The sequence below is a fragment of the Typha latifolia genome, chromosome 7 (genome assembly GCF_019914945.1).
Source record: "Typha latifolia isolate L0001 chromosome 7, TyphaL0001v2, whole genome shotgun sequence".
Lineage (NCBI taxonomy): Eukaryota > Viridiplantae > Streptophyta > Magnoliopsida > Poales > Typhaceae > Typha > Typha latifolia.
The window spans coordinates 9,845,865-9,858,551 of record NC_133092.1 but is presented as its reverse complement, the minus strand read 5'-3'; positions in this window follow the sequence as shown (position 1 = coordinate 9,858,551).

Below are 12,687 nucleotides of genomic sequence, written 5' to 3'. Positions count from 1 at the left end.
TGAGGGGTAGTAATCTCAGAAGTAACAAATCTAATGGCTTTGGAGTGAAGTCAATCAGAGATTCGAATTGAAAGTTATGGTTAAAGTAGTGGAGCAAGGTCAAATAGGGCAAAACAGTAATTAATTGACGTTGCGGCGGTCATTGAAGGGTGGCGGAAGGCCAAGGTTGGTGGTGGACGACGTAAAATAGGGTGGCTGTTGGTGGAGGAAGGTGGCTAGGGTTTGGAAGGTCGGATGCTTCTACGGCTATGATCTACTCCTAGAAAGATAAGACAATCTAACGGCTACAATAAAAGATAAAGGCGGTAAGAAATATTTGGCTAAAATCATATATATTCCATGATTATTATCAACACATGTCTACTCCTATTTATAGGAGTAAAATTTACTAGCGGATCGAATCCACATGCGGATTATTCGATTTATTTGAAATTCAAACAAGAAGATAAAAGCTAACTAACTAACTTGACTCGACACGACTTGACTCGACTTAACCTATGTGGTCGGATCGTAACAATCCACCACGCTTCCGACACCTTGTCCTCAAGGTGACTAGTCTCTCATGTCCTTATACTCATACAACTTGTCGTGCTAATTAGTGGATTCGGATTCATCTTCGTCGAGTCCGCCTAGGAACATGACGTGGGTTGGCTAGCACTTACATTTATGACCAAGGGTAAATCGGTCGTCAGAGTGAAAACATAAGCCTTTTCTTCGGTGATCTTCCAAGTCATTGGATACAAAGCGGTGCGAGATCATTTGTCGATTAGGCTAAGTCGTTGGTGCAGGTTGAGTTGGGGGAGATGCTGTCTCTAGTGGGTCATGGGCTTGGACTGTCTTTCTTCTCTCCTTTTAGATTTGGTTCAGCTGGTTGATTCAACTTAGACTCCATCAGAACAGCTAAGGAGAAGGCCTTATTAGAAGTAGTGGGCCTCAAAGCCTTGACCTTAGCCCGAATGTCATGCCTGAGCCCACTAATGAAGGTACTCTTTAGGGCTGAGTTAGACTAGTTAGTGACTCGGTTGCATATCCGCTTGAACTCCTCCCGGTAAGCTCGAAGTATTGTTGACTGAGTCAGCTTAGTCAACATGGCTTGAAAGTCCTCATTGTTACGGACCATATCTAGACTGATCTGGATATAAGAAATTATGAAAATTTAGATGGTAGTAGCCTCACGAGATAGGATTCTAATGGCTTTGGATTCACATCAATCGGATGTCTAGATGGAAAGATATAATTAAAATAGTGGAGCAAGGTCAGAATAGGGCAAAATAGTAAATATTAGATGTCACGGCAGTCGTCGAAGGGTGGCGGATGGCCAAGGGTGGTGGTGGACGGCCGTAGGATAGGGTGGTTGCTGGAGGTGATGGTGGCTATGGGTTGGAGGTAGAATTAGAATTTCTAACTTAGATTTACTCTTAAAAAGATAACAACGATCTAACGGCTACGGTAAAATATACGGACAATAAGTAATGCAAGGTAAATAAACTTAACTTAACTCAATATTCTTTCCATTCAATTTCCTCATAAACAAAAAAACCCAGCCCCTTTATATATAGAGGTCGGGTACAATAAGTTCTACTCGGACTAGCCCTAAAGGCTTATACGACTAAAACTAGGACTTGCCTTAGACTAACCCTAAAGGCTTATATGACTCAAACTAGGACTTGCCTTAGAGGCTTACATGACTTAATTGAACTTGCCTTAGTGGCTTACATGACTTAACTAGACATCTCTTAAGTGCTTACATAAGATATAAACATGAGTTAGATAAATCAGCATTCCTTATCCTTCTCAGGTTGATTCTTTGTTTTACCACAGATAGAGTTCGAATCTGGAGAAACCTTGAATACAGAAGTTGTAGATAGGACGTCTTCGATCTTCTCCAAGTGGTTTCGTAGTATTTGGTCATCTATGGAATATTCTTTTAATATTTTCCTAAAACTATGCATAGCTGAATTAGTTAACTAATAAATTCTAACATAATAAGACTCTAATTAAAGCAAATAAGCAGATAAGATAACTAGACTCAATATATTGAGCCCAATATCCTCTTGATGTGATCTGATCTGACCCTGTTTGCATCACTCGTACTAGGTCGGACCGAATCGAGCACAAATTGCATTTGCAAAGTCCTGCCAAGACTTGAATGGTCGAATCCGCTCAGCCGATTAGTACCACCTAATCGCCATGCCCTCCAAGTGGAATGAGGCTAGCTGGACCTTTTGGTGGTTGGGCGTGCCATGGTACGTGAAAAACTGCTTCGCTAGATAGGTCTAATAAAGTGAGTCTCTAATCGAAAATTTTGGAAAATCAAGCTTGACGGTCCTTGCTTAGATCCCAAAATGTGGTCTATCATCACGGGTGAAGTGACCATGGGGTCGAGGCTAGTCTCATGGGTCATAGGCCCACAAGTTCGGCTCATGTCGCACCCGGGTGTTACGGACCAGATCTAGAACGATCCGTCCTTATGATGATTATGCAAATTTAGGTGGAGGTAGCCTCTTGAGTTACGGTTCTAATAGTTCTCATTTCACCTAAATCAGAGATCAGGATGAAAAGATAAAAATAAAATAGTAGAGATAGGTCAGAGAGGGTAGAATAGTAATTTCTGATGTTGTGGCAGTCGTTAGAGGGTGGTGGATGACCAAGAGTGATGGTGGACGGCCGTGTAGTAGGGTGGCTACTGGAGGTAGGAGGTGGCTAGGGTTTGGATGCTTTAAAGAGATCTACGGTTAAGATATACTCCTATAAAGATAAAGATAATCCAATAGTTAATGTAAAAAAGATAAGGATGAAAATAATAACTAGCTAAACTCAGATTTCTCTCAATGATCATTATCAACTCATGTCCACCCCTATTTATAGAAGTAAAATCCCTAATAGATAGGATCCACTTGTGGATTATCTGATTTATTTGAAATTTAAAACAGAAAGATAAAGCTAAGTAACTAATTTGACTCGACTCAACTTAACCCATGTGGTCGGTTCGTAACAATCCACCACGCTTCCGACACCTTGTCCTCAAAGTGACTAGTTTCTCACGCCCTTGTACTCATATAACTTGTCGTGTCAATTAGTGGATTCAGGTTCGTCTTCTTTGAGTCAGCTTAGGAACATGACATGCGCTAGCTGGCGCTTGCATTTATGACCAGAGGTAAATCGGTCATCATAGTAAAAACACAAGCCTTTTCTTTGGCGCTCCTCCAAGTCGTTGGGTACAAAGTGGCGCATGATCATCTGCCGGTTAGGCTGAGCCGTTGGTGCAATCTGAGTCGGGGTAGATGCCGTCTCTAGTGGGTCATGGGCTTGGGCTGCCTTTCTTCTCTCCTCTTTGCGGATCTGATTTAAATGTTCCAACTTGGACTCCATCAGAACAACTAAGGAGAAGGCCTCTTCAGAAGTAGTGGGCCTTAAAGCCTTGACCTCAGCTTGAATGTTAGGCCTAAGCCCACTAATGAAGGTACTCTTCAGGGCCGAGTCAGACCAATTAGTGACTCGGTTGCTTATCCGCTGAAACTCCTCCCGGTAAGCTCAAACTATTATTGATTGAGTCAGCTTAGTCAACATAGCCTGAAAGTCCTCATATTGAGTCGGACCGAATCGAGCACAAATCGCATCTGCAAAGTCCTGCCAAGACTCAAAGGGTCGAGTCCGCTCAGCCGACTAGTACCACCTAATCGCCACACCCTCCAAGTGAAATGAGGCTAGCTAGACCTTCTAGTGGTCGGGCGTGCCATGGTACGTGAAAAATTGCTCCGCTAGATAAGTCCAATCTAGCGAGTCTCCTCTAGAAAATTTTGGATCCCAAAATATGGTTCGAGCTTGGATCCCAAAATATGGTCTGTCATCACGGGTGAAGTGACCTCGAGGTTGAGGCTAGTCTCGTGGGTCATAGGCTCACGAGTTTGGCTCATGTCGTCCTCGAGCTGCACGCGGGCTTGGCTCAGTCTAATGACGCGAGATCACCGGTTCATTCCACTATTCATCCTCAAGCTCGTACTCATGCTCAGGGTCTTGTTCATGGGTTCCAAACTGGTTTGCATGAGGTGGTTGAACCGGTTCGCAAAAATTTGGCCTGCCTCGAAAATTGTGTGCTTCATCTCCTTCATTCCAATAACCTAACCCTAGGGCTGAATTTGTAATTCGGCCTAGGGGTGCCGCCATAGCGTGCTTGGGGGGCGGCGGCGGCTGGGCTCAATCGGGGATCACCAACATTTGACCCCTGGCTGGTCCTCGCGGCGGTGGAATGACGATGAGCGGCGGTGGAGGGCCAAACTCGAGCTCGGGCTCGAGCTGTTGCAGCGGCAATCCTGGTGTGTCATCAGCCAGTCGGCTACAAAAGGGATAGTGGCCCCACTGTAATGGAGCAGTGGCGGTGGAAAACTATGGCGAAGCTACCCCGATGTAGGGGTAGCTTCCCGCGGCTGTGGCTGTTGGGTTTGGCCACCCGACGATCGTCGGCGGCTGCGACGACCACCATTGCTCGATAGTCGGCCCTAGAAAGCCAGCCGTGGCTGCCGATAGGCGTGGGAGCGTCGGACCTGTGGCCACTAGCCGCGGATTTGCTGCAGCACGAACCGCCACGGCTGGCGGTCTTCCAGCCGGTGCCGGCGCGAAAGGCAGCCTGGGCTCGGGTGCGAGGGCCTCATGGAAGAGATTGGTCATGGCAGTAGGGGTCATGAGCATTTGGACAGCCGCTGGTGGGAAGCTAGGGTTTTCGGCCCTAGCTCCCACTGTGGATGGGGAAGATGATCTCGTGGACACTATTGTGGGCGGTTCCGACATGGCAGCAGCTTCTAGAAAGATCTGCAGGGCAGGAGGAGTCCCCACTGCTGTCGGAGGAGGGGTTGAGGCCGCGATTTGGGCCAGCTCATCCCCTCCCTCACGGGTTGATAATGGTGGCTGCGTTTGGCTTTGTCCTATCGTGGCCGACGGCGCTGGCAGCGCAGGTCGGTGGAGGGTGGCTAGTAAGGCCTCCATCAAGGCCTGGATCGAGTCTTTGAGGGCGGTTTGGATCTTTTGGATCTCCTTTGCGTTCTCCTTCGACTCGACCGAAAATGCTTTAAAAAAAGCTTTTGCCCATGCTGGTGACTCATCGTCGACAATGGCTGGGATTGGAGGGGGTGCTAGATCAACTCTCATAGGAATAGAGATGAGATCATGGTCCTCCATGGTCAATGCCTCCTCGTTGGCCTTGGAACGCGTGTTAACCATCTTTTGAGGAACGTCGGCTCTAATACCAATGTTATGGACCGAATCTGAAATGATCCATCCATAGGATGATTATGAAAATTTAGGTGGAGGTAGCCTCGTGAGTTAGGGTTCTAATGGCTCGTTTCATCTAAATCGAAGGTCGGGATGAAAAAGATAAAAATAAAATAGTGGAGATAGGTCAGAGAGGGCAGAACGGTAATTTCCGACGTTGTGGCGGTTGTCGAAGGGTGGCGGATGACCAAGGGTGGTGGTTGTTTGCGAAAGATCCTTGATTTAGGTCTAAACCTTTGTGCATGTTGATCACCTTCTCTAAATCTTCGAGCACGTCCATCACCAACTCCATAGGGATCAACCTCATCCTCATAGTGCCAATCCTCCTCATTGACGAAGCGCACTGGTGTCGCACGCCTCTTGGGTTCCACCACCGCCGGTCTTGGGTTTTGTAATGGAGGTGGAGGATAATGTGTAGGCATCGGTAAGAGGATCAACCTTTGTGCATGTTGATCACCTTCTCTAAGTCTTCGAGCACGTCCATCACCAACTCCATAGGGATCAACCTCATCCTCATAGTGCCAATCCTCCTCATTGACGAAGCGCACTGGTGTCGCACGCCTCTTGGGTTCCACCACCGCCGGTCTTGGGTTTTGTAATGGAGGTGGAGGATAATGTGTAGGCATCGGTAAGAGGAGGTTATTAACACTCATATGACGCACTTGGACCTGTGGGGTATTGGTTCTATAGGGTCCTACTGTTGGTCCTTCTTGAAACTCCATTCGTCGTCGAGGAGATGACAAACTTAATCGATTCACGACATATTTCTTGAATTCATTGTGATCCTTTTATATGTTATCAACTCTATGCAACAATGTTTGGAACATGCCTCTTAGTTCATCCATATTCGAACCTATAGACGTTGGTTGACTCGGTCCTACCGTGGTCGCTCCAAAGGAATCAGCCTCACGGTTAGGATCATCGTGCATTGAGTCCTCCCTTGTCGGTGTGCTCTCCATAGGTCTCCTTGTTGATGTCATCTTCCTTATTTCAACCATTAATGAAGGTCTGAGGTTTGCCTGCTCTGATACTAATTTGATAGGCTCTGATACCAAATTGATAGGTTCTCGAACTAAAGATAGGCTACATAACGATTCCTTCAAGATTTGAATGTATTAAAGGAATCAGTCCACACAACCGTGGAAAACTATTCGTTAGATATTCTTCTGTAGTTAGAAAATTACAAAACTAATTGGATTAGATTTGTAACTTTCTGATCTACAACTTTCGTATTTATACCCTTTGCAGATTCGAACTGTAGCATGGATGAAAACATAGAATAACGTGGGTGATGGTGGTGGTGATGGGTGGAGTGGATGTTAGGATTATAGATGGATATGGAGATGAATGTGCATTGTGGATGTGATTTAGGGATATAGACGAAGGGAACGAAGTGGTTGAGATCTCAAAGAAGAGGGGTGGCTCGATAGTCAAGAGAGATTAGAAGTTAAGAGAATCTTGCCAACGGTAGAGGTGGAAAGATGGTGAAGAGGGAGGAGGGAGATTAGGTTAGATAGATGATAGAGAGATAAGAAATCAATAATCCAATAGCATTCTTCTTCATACTCCAATTAGGGTTTCCTCCATATATATATAAAGGCTCACCCAGGGATTCATCAACTAAGTTAAACAATTCTAACATATCCTAACAAATCAACAACTAAGTTAAATCCCTAAAAACCAACTAAACCCGTCTTTTTTATCTTCTTGGATTAACTGTCAGATTAAGCTTTCGTTTTATCACTAATAGATTCTGAATCTGGATAAGTCATAAATATAAAAGTTGTAGATATGGAGTTTAATTATACAACTAGTATGATATTATTTGAATATGTGTAGAATATTCTACGAATATTTTCTCGAAACTACGCAGAGATGGATTTAGTTAATTAAATAAAATCCTAACCTACTAAGACTCTAAGTAAACCAAATAACCAAATAAGATAATTAGACTCAATCCATTGAGCCTAATCTCCCTTTTATGTGATCCGATCTGACCCGGTTCGTATCAGTAGGAGGTGGCTAGGGTTTGAATGCTTGAAAAGGATCTACGGTTAAGATATACTCTTAAGAAGATAAAGACAATCCAACGGTTAATGTATAAAAAGATAAGGACGAAAATAATAATTGACTAAACTCAGATTTGTCTCAATGATCATTATCAACTCATATCCACCTCTATTTATAAGAGTAAAATCCCTAAGAGATAGCATCCATGTAACGCCCCCGCCCGGCACGGGCACGTGCGCGCCCACACGCCCACACGGCACACACGGCGCACACGACAGGACGGGCGAGGCCCGTCACGCATAGATACACTCCTATGCACATACAATCATGACATTATTAAATAAAACTTGCTAAACTATCCATATATGATAATCCATCACCAAATAAATCATACTCTTAACCAAATAAACATGTTAACATATGAATATCCAAGTCCACAATAATAAACACTAGACCGCTACAAAATCTGGCAGGACCCACATAGGCCACAACAAACCATCAAGATACAACTAAACAACTAATACACGAGTACTATAAAATCTGACATATACCGTACAAATCATCATCTGATACAATAAGGTACAAATATAACAAACAACGATACAACTCAATGTCTGGTTAAACTATCTTCTATACCGTCTCGTATCAATAGCTCACCTCATCATCACTCTAAAATATCTTCTCAAGATATATCAGGTCGCTATCACGTACCACAAATCTGAGGGGTTAGAAAAAAAATAAAGAGAGTCATGAGCAAAAGGCTCAGTGAATAGACCTTACCCCGAATCAGTGATGCCAAACAGAGAGTAAATCAAGTACTGGATAATATAAATCAGAAAGAGTATCATGTCATGAATGAGTATATGAATGTATCATCAATAATACATAAATGAAAAGTAGATAATATGTCATACTGATAAAAGTATACAATCCTCGACAATGAATAAACAGATCTCCATGTCATATGATCATCATAACTCTCTATCAAATATGACACATGATGCATGCCGACCATGACCATGCTATGATATCAAATGCAACCATATATGGTATATATTGACCACTCGATAATCAGGTAATCAGATGATAATGAAATTATATGTATTTCTCAACATCTCAATCATCAATGCCATCTCTATATGTCATCATCATACTAGACTACTGTGCACAGTCAACACCCGGTATCCGGTCTCAACATCATGCCCGAATGCTCCGAGCATACTCTGCCATCCACAAGGAGTATCTCAAATATAATCATATCCTGCCATCCGCTAAGAGTATCAACCTCTATCCAGACCGAGCACCCTTCTATCTAATAGAAATTTTGTGAGGATAACTTACCACATATGCCCTGACGAATGGCATGTGTCTGAATGTCTGCTGCGCACACAGACTAATGACCTCGGACGTAAGGCCAATAGGATCGCGACCATATCGAGCGATCAATCATCCACCAAACGCGTCCTAACCCTCGCGCCTACTCGGGTATCCTCACACTTTCTATCAACTATCTTATCAATCATATTTCATGCTTTCCTTCTAAATGACAGATCATATGCATATATCCAGTACGATAACAAGTCAATGCATAATAGGAATTTAGGTGGAATAGGAATCAAGAGAAAATGATGCAATGTAGTCTCCAACTGTATCGTCAACACATGCATACTCATGCTAATCTATTACATGCATACTCATGCTACAAATAAACTCGGTAAACAATCATAATAGTAGAATCATCTCTAATCATCTATATATATGTCACCAATGTACTCATATTTCAAATTAGCATAATCGAATGCATGATAAAATATGCTCGACTATAATCATTTCTAGATAAAATCATATAATCATGTTGGAGGCCAAAACATGCATGTACATAAATGTATAATATAACATAATTTGAGAGAGGCGTCTAAGAGATAAGACTACTCACAGTCTAATCAGAAGACACAAACCACGCATCTCTCACGTCCGTCAGTTAACCGAGTGACACTCATCGCTAGCAAAGTCTACGGGGTCTCAAATAAGGGGTTCGGGATCTAAAAATATTTAAGTAACATAGAGTTAGTTGTTTATCCCAATATAATTCGTTCGAGTAAAATATGATGATTTATTAGATTTTAAAATTTCTACTTATTTTTATAATTGGCTAGATTTTTAATTATAAATAAAATATAAATATAGATAAAAACCTAATTATAAATTATATCTTGATTAATTAGGGACTATGTAGTCATTATCTTATTTGTTACAAATAATAATGTATAATAAATTATTAGAATTATTTAAAATGTATCTCATAAAAATATTGGTATATAAATTTGATAATTATAATTTACAAATCTATATATTAATCTAATAGAGATATAAATAAATAAATATGAGTATTACTTATATTTATACCTAATTAATCATTGATTATACAAATTACAATTAATACTAGACATATTGAAGAATATATTATTATTAAAATAATTAATGTCTAAATAATCTATTTGCATTAATTAATAAGGAAAAACCTAAATAAATAACATCAAATAAATAAATAAATAAATAATTAAAACACTACTATAGTGCTGGGCTCGGCCTAGCACTGCCTGCTACAGTGCTGGGCCGAGCCCAGCACTGTGCAAAAAAAGAAGAAGTGGAAGCTGAGGAGGGAAGAGAAAAAGAAAGAAAGAAAGGAAGAAGAAGAAGAAGAAGAAGGGAGGAGGGAAGGGAGGTGCGGACCCGGCCTGCGGGGAGGGCACCGGCAGCTGGTGGCTAGCCAGTTGCCGGCCTCTCGCCGGCGGCTCGGCTCCGACGAGCCCGAGCCCAAAGAAGGAAAGAGAGAAAGAGAGAGAGAGAGAGAGAGAGAGAGAGAGAGAGAGAGAGAGAGATAGTGATAGAGAGAGAGGAGGAGGAGGCTCACCTGCGGCAGCACGACGATAGTGGCGGCAGTTCGGCAGTGGGGGAGAGAGAGAGAGAGAGAGAGTCCGAGGGAAGAAGAAAAGAGAGAGAGAGAGACCGAACGAGAGAGAGAGATTTAAAGAGAGAGAGAAGGCGGTGGGTGGGGGGTTGGCGGTGGCTGCGGCAACGCTGGGGCCCGCCGCAGCCGGTTGGCTGCGGTGACGCGAGGGGGGGTGCGTGGCTCCTCCCCCATGCTGCCCCAATGCATGGGCACGAGGCCGGCCACACTATGGCCGGCCACGTCGTGCCCATGTAAAGAAATTTTTTTTTTGGTTTGGATTGTTACAATCCACATGCGGATTATTCGATTTATTTGGAATTCAAAATAGAAAGATAAAGCTAAGTAATTAATTTGACTCGACTTAACCCATGTGGTCGGATCGTAACACCGGGCTGCACGCGGGTTTGGCTTAATCTAATGATGCAGGCCCACCGGGTCATTCCACCATTCATCCTTGGGCCCGTACTCATGCTCAGGGTCATATTCTTGGATTCCAAATTGGTTCACACGAGGTGGTCGAATCGGTTTGCAAAAATTTAGTCTGTCTCAAAAATTGTGCACTTCATCACCTTCATTCAAATAACCTAACCCTAACCCTAGGGCTGAATTTGGAATTCGGCCTAGGGGCGTCACCACAGGGTGCATGGGGGCGGCGGCTGGATTCAATCGTGGGTCGCCAGCAGTCGGCCCCTAGCTGGTCCTTGTAGTGGTGAAATGGCAACGAGCGGTGGTGGAAGATCGAACTCGAGCTCGGGCTCAAGTTGGTGCAGCGACGACCATGGTGCATCGCTAGCAGGCCCATCGGCCACCGGCAGCTACGGAAGGAGCCCGTGGCCCCACTGCATGGGAACAATAGCGGTGGAGCCACCCCGACATACGGCTAGCTTCCTATGGTTGTGACTGTCGGGTTCAGCCACCCTCGGGTGGCTAAACCCGAGGGTTAGGGTTGTCGACGACTGCAGCGGCCACCACTAGCCGGTAGTAGGCCCGAGGAAGCCCACCATGGCCGTCGATGGTCGTGGGAGCGCTGGACCTGCGGCCACCAGCAACAGGTTTGCTGCAGTGAGAACCACTATCGTTGGCGGTCTTCTAGCGGTTGTTGGCATAAATAGAGGCCACGTCCTGGGTGCGGTTGGTCCGATGAAGCGAGTGGACGTGGCGATTAGGGCCGTTGGTGGGAAGCTAGGGTTTTTGGCCCTAGCTCCCACCATGGGTGGGGAAGATGACTCGAGGGCTGTCTTAATTGGTTGCTCCGGCGTCACTACAACGGCATGCTCGGCCTATAGGGATGGAAGGCGTTCCTCCTTGATCGGAGGAGGGGTTTGTCGACGGTTGGGTCTCCTCTCCATATCCCTCATAATTTGAAGTTGGTGGCAGTGGTTGGCCTATTTCTGCCATGGCCAACGGCGCTAGCATAGCTGGCGGCATGGGCCGGCTGCGCTGGGCTAGGAGAACGGCCGTCAATGCTTGGATCGTCTTCTTGATCCTTTCGGGACCCTCTTTCGATTTGGCCGAAAATTTGTTAAAAAATGCCTTTGCCCATGCTGGTGGCTCATCGTCGACGATTGCTCATGATGGAGGGGACGCCGAAGATACTTTCACAAGAACGGAGATGAGTTCCTGACCCTCCATGGTCGCCCCTTCCTCATTCGTCTTGGATCATGTGTTAATCATCGTCCAAGGAACGTCGGTTCTAATACCAATATTACGTACTAGATCTAGAATGATCCGTTCGTAGGATGATCTAGAGATTTTGAGGGTAGTTATCTCGGAAGTTGAAATCTATCCTATCAAACCAAACTTGAGCCAGCTCAGTTAGTTGAGCTTGAGCTTGAGCTTGGCTTTAAGAAGTTCAAGCCAAGCCAAGCTGAGCCAGAGTTGACATCGGCTGGCTTTGGTATTGGCTTGTTACAAATCTATATCCATTTGTTACAATACTTTGTCATGTCTACACTTAGTATAGCTGCAGGTTACATAACTAGTTACAATTCTTCTATTTTCACTGAAGCTAGCATCAGGAACTGCTAATGCTTGTTCCCTCTCAGCTTTTGCTCTATGAAATGTCTGATATTAAATTTTTTTATGAATAATATGGGGTTCAGTGGAGTTCAATTAAATAGGCTTCGCTAGGATTTGAACCCAGAAAAACTCATATAATATTAGTTCGTCTTACCCATCTAAGCAATATCCCATTAGCAGAGTCTTTTACAATTTGTTATTTTATTTCCAATATTTAATCATGAGCCTTCTAACTATTCCTTTTTTCTTGTCCTCCTAACTAATGTGACAAACTAACCTTTATAACATGTAATAATCTGGTGAAGTGGATAAAGACAATTATTGTTAATTTATAATAATGAGAATATATATATATATATATATATATATATATATATTTTTATATATATATATTTAACATACTAATAATAAAAAGAAATAGGCAACTTGAAAAATAA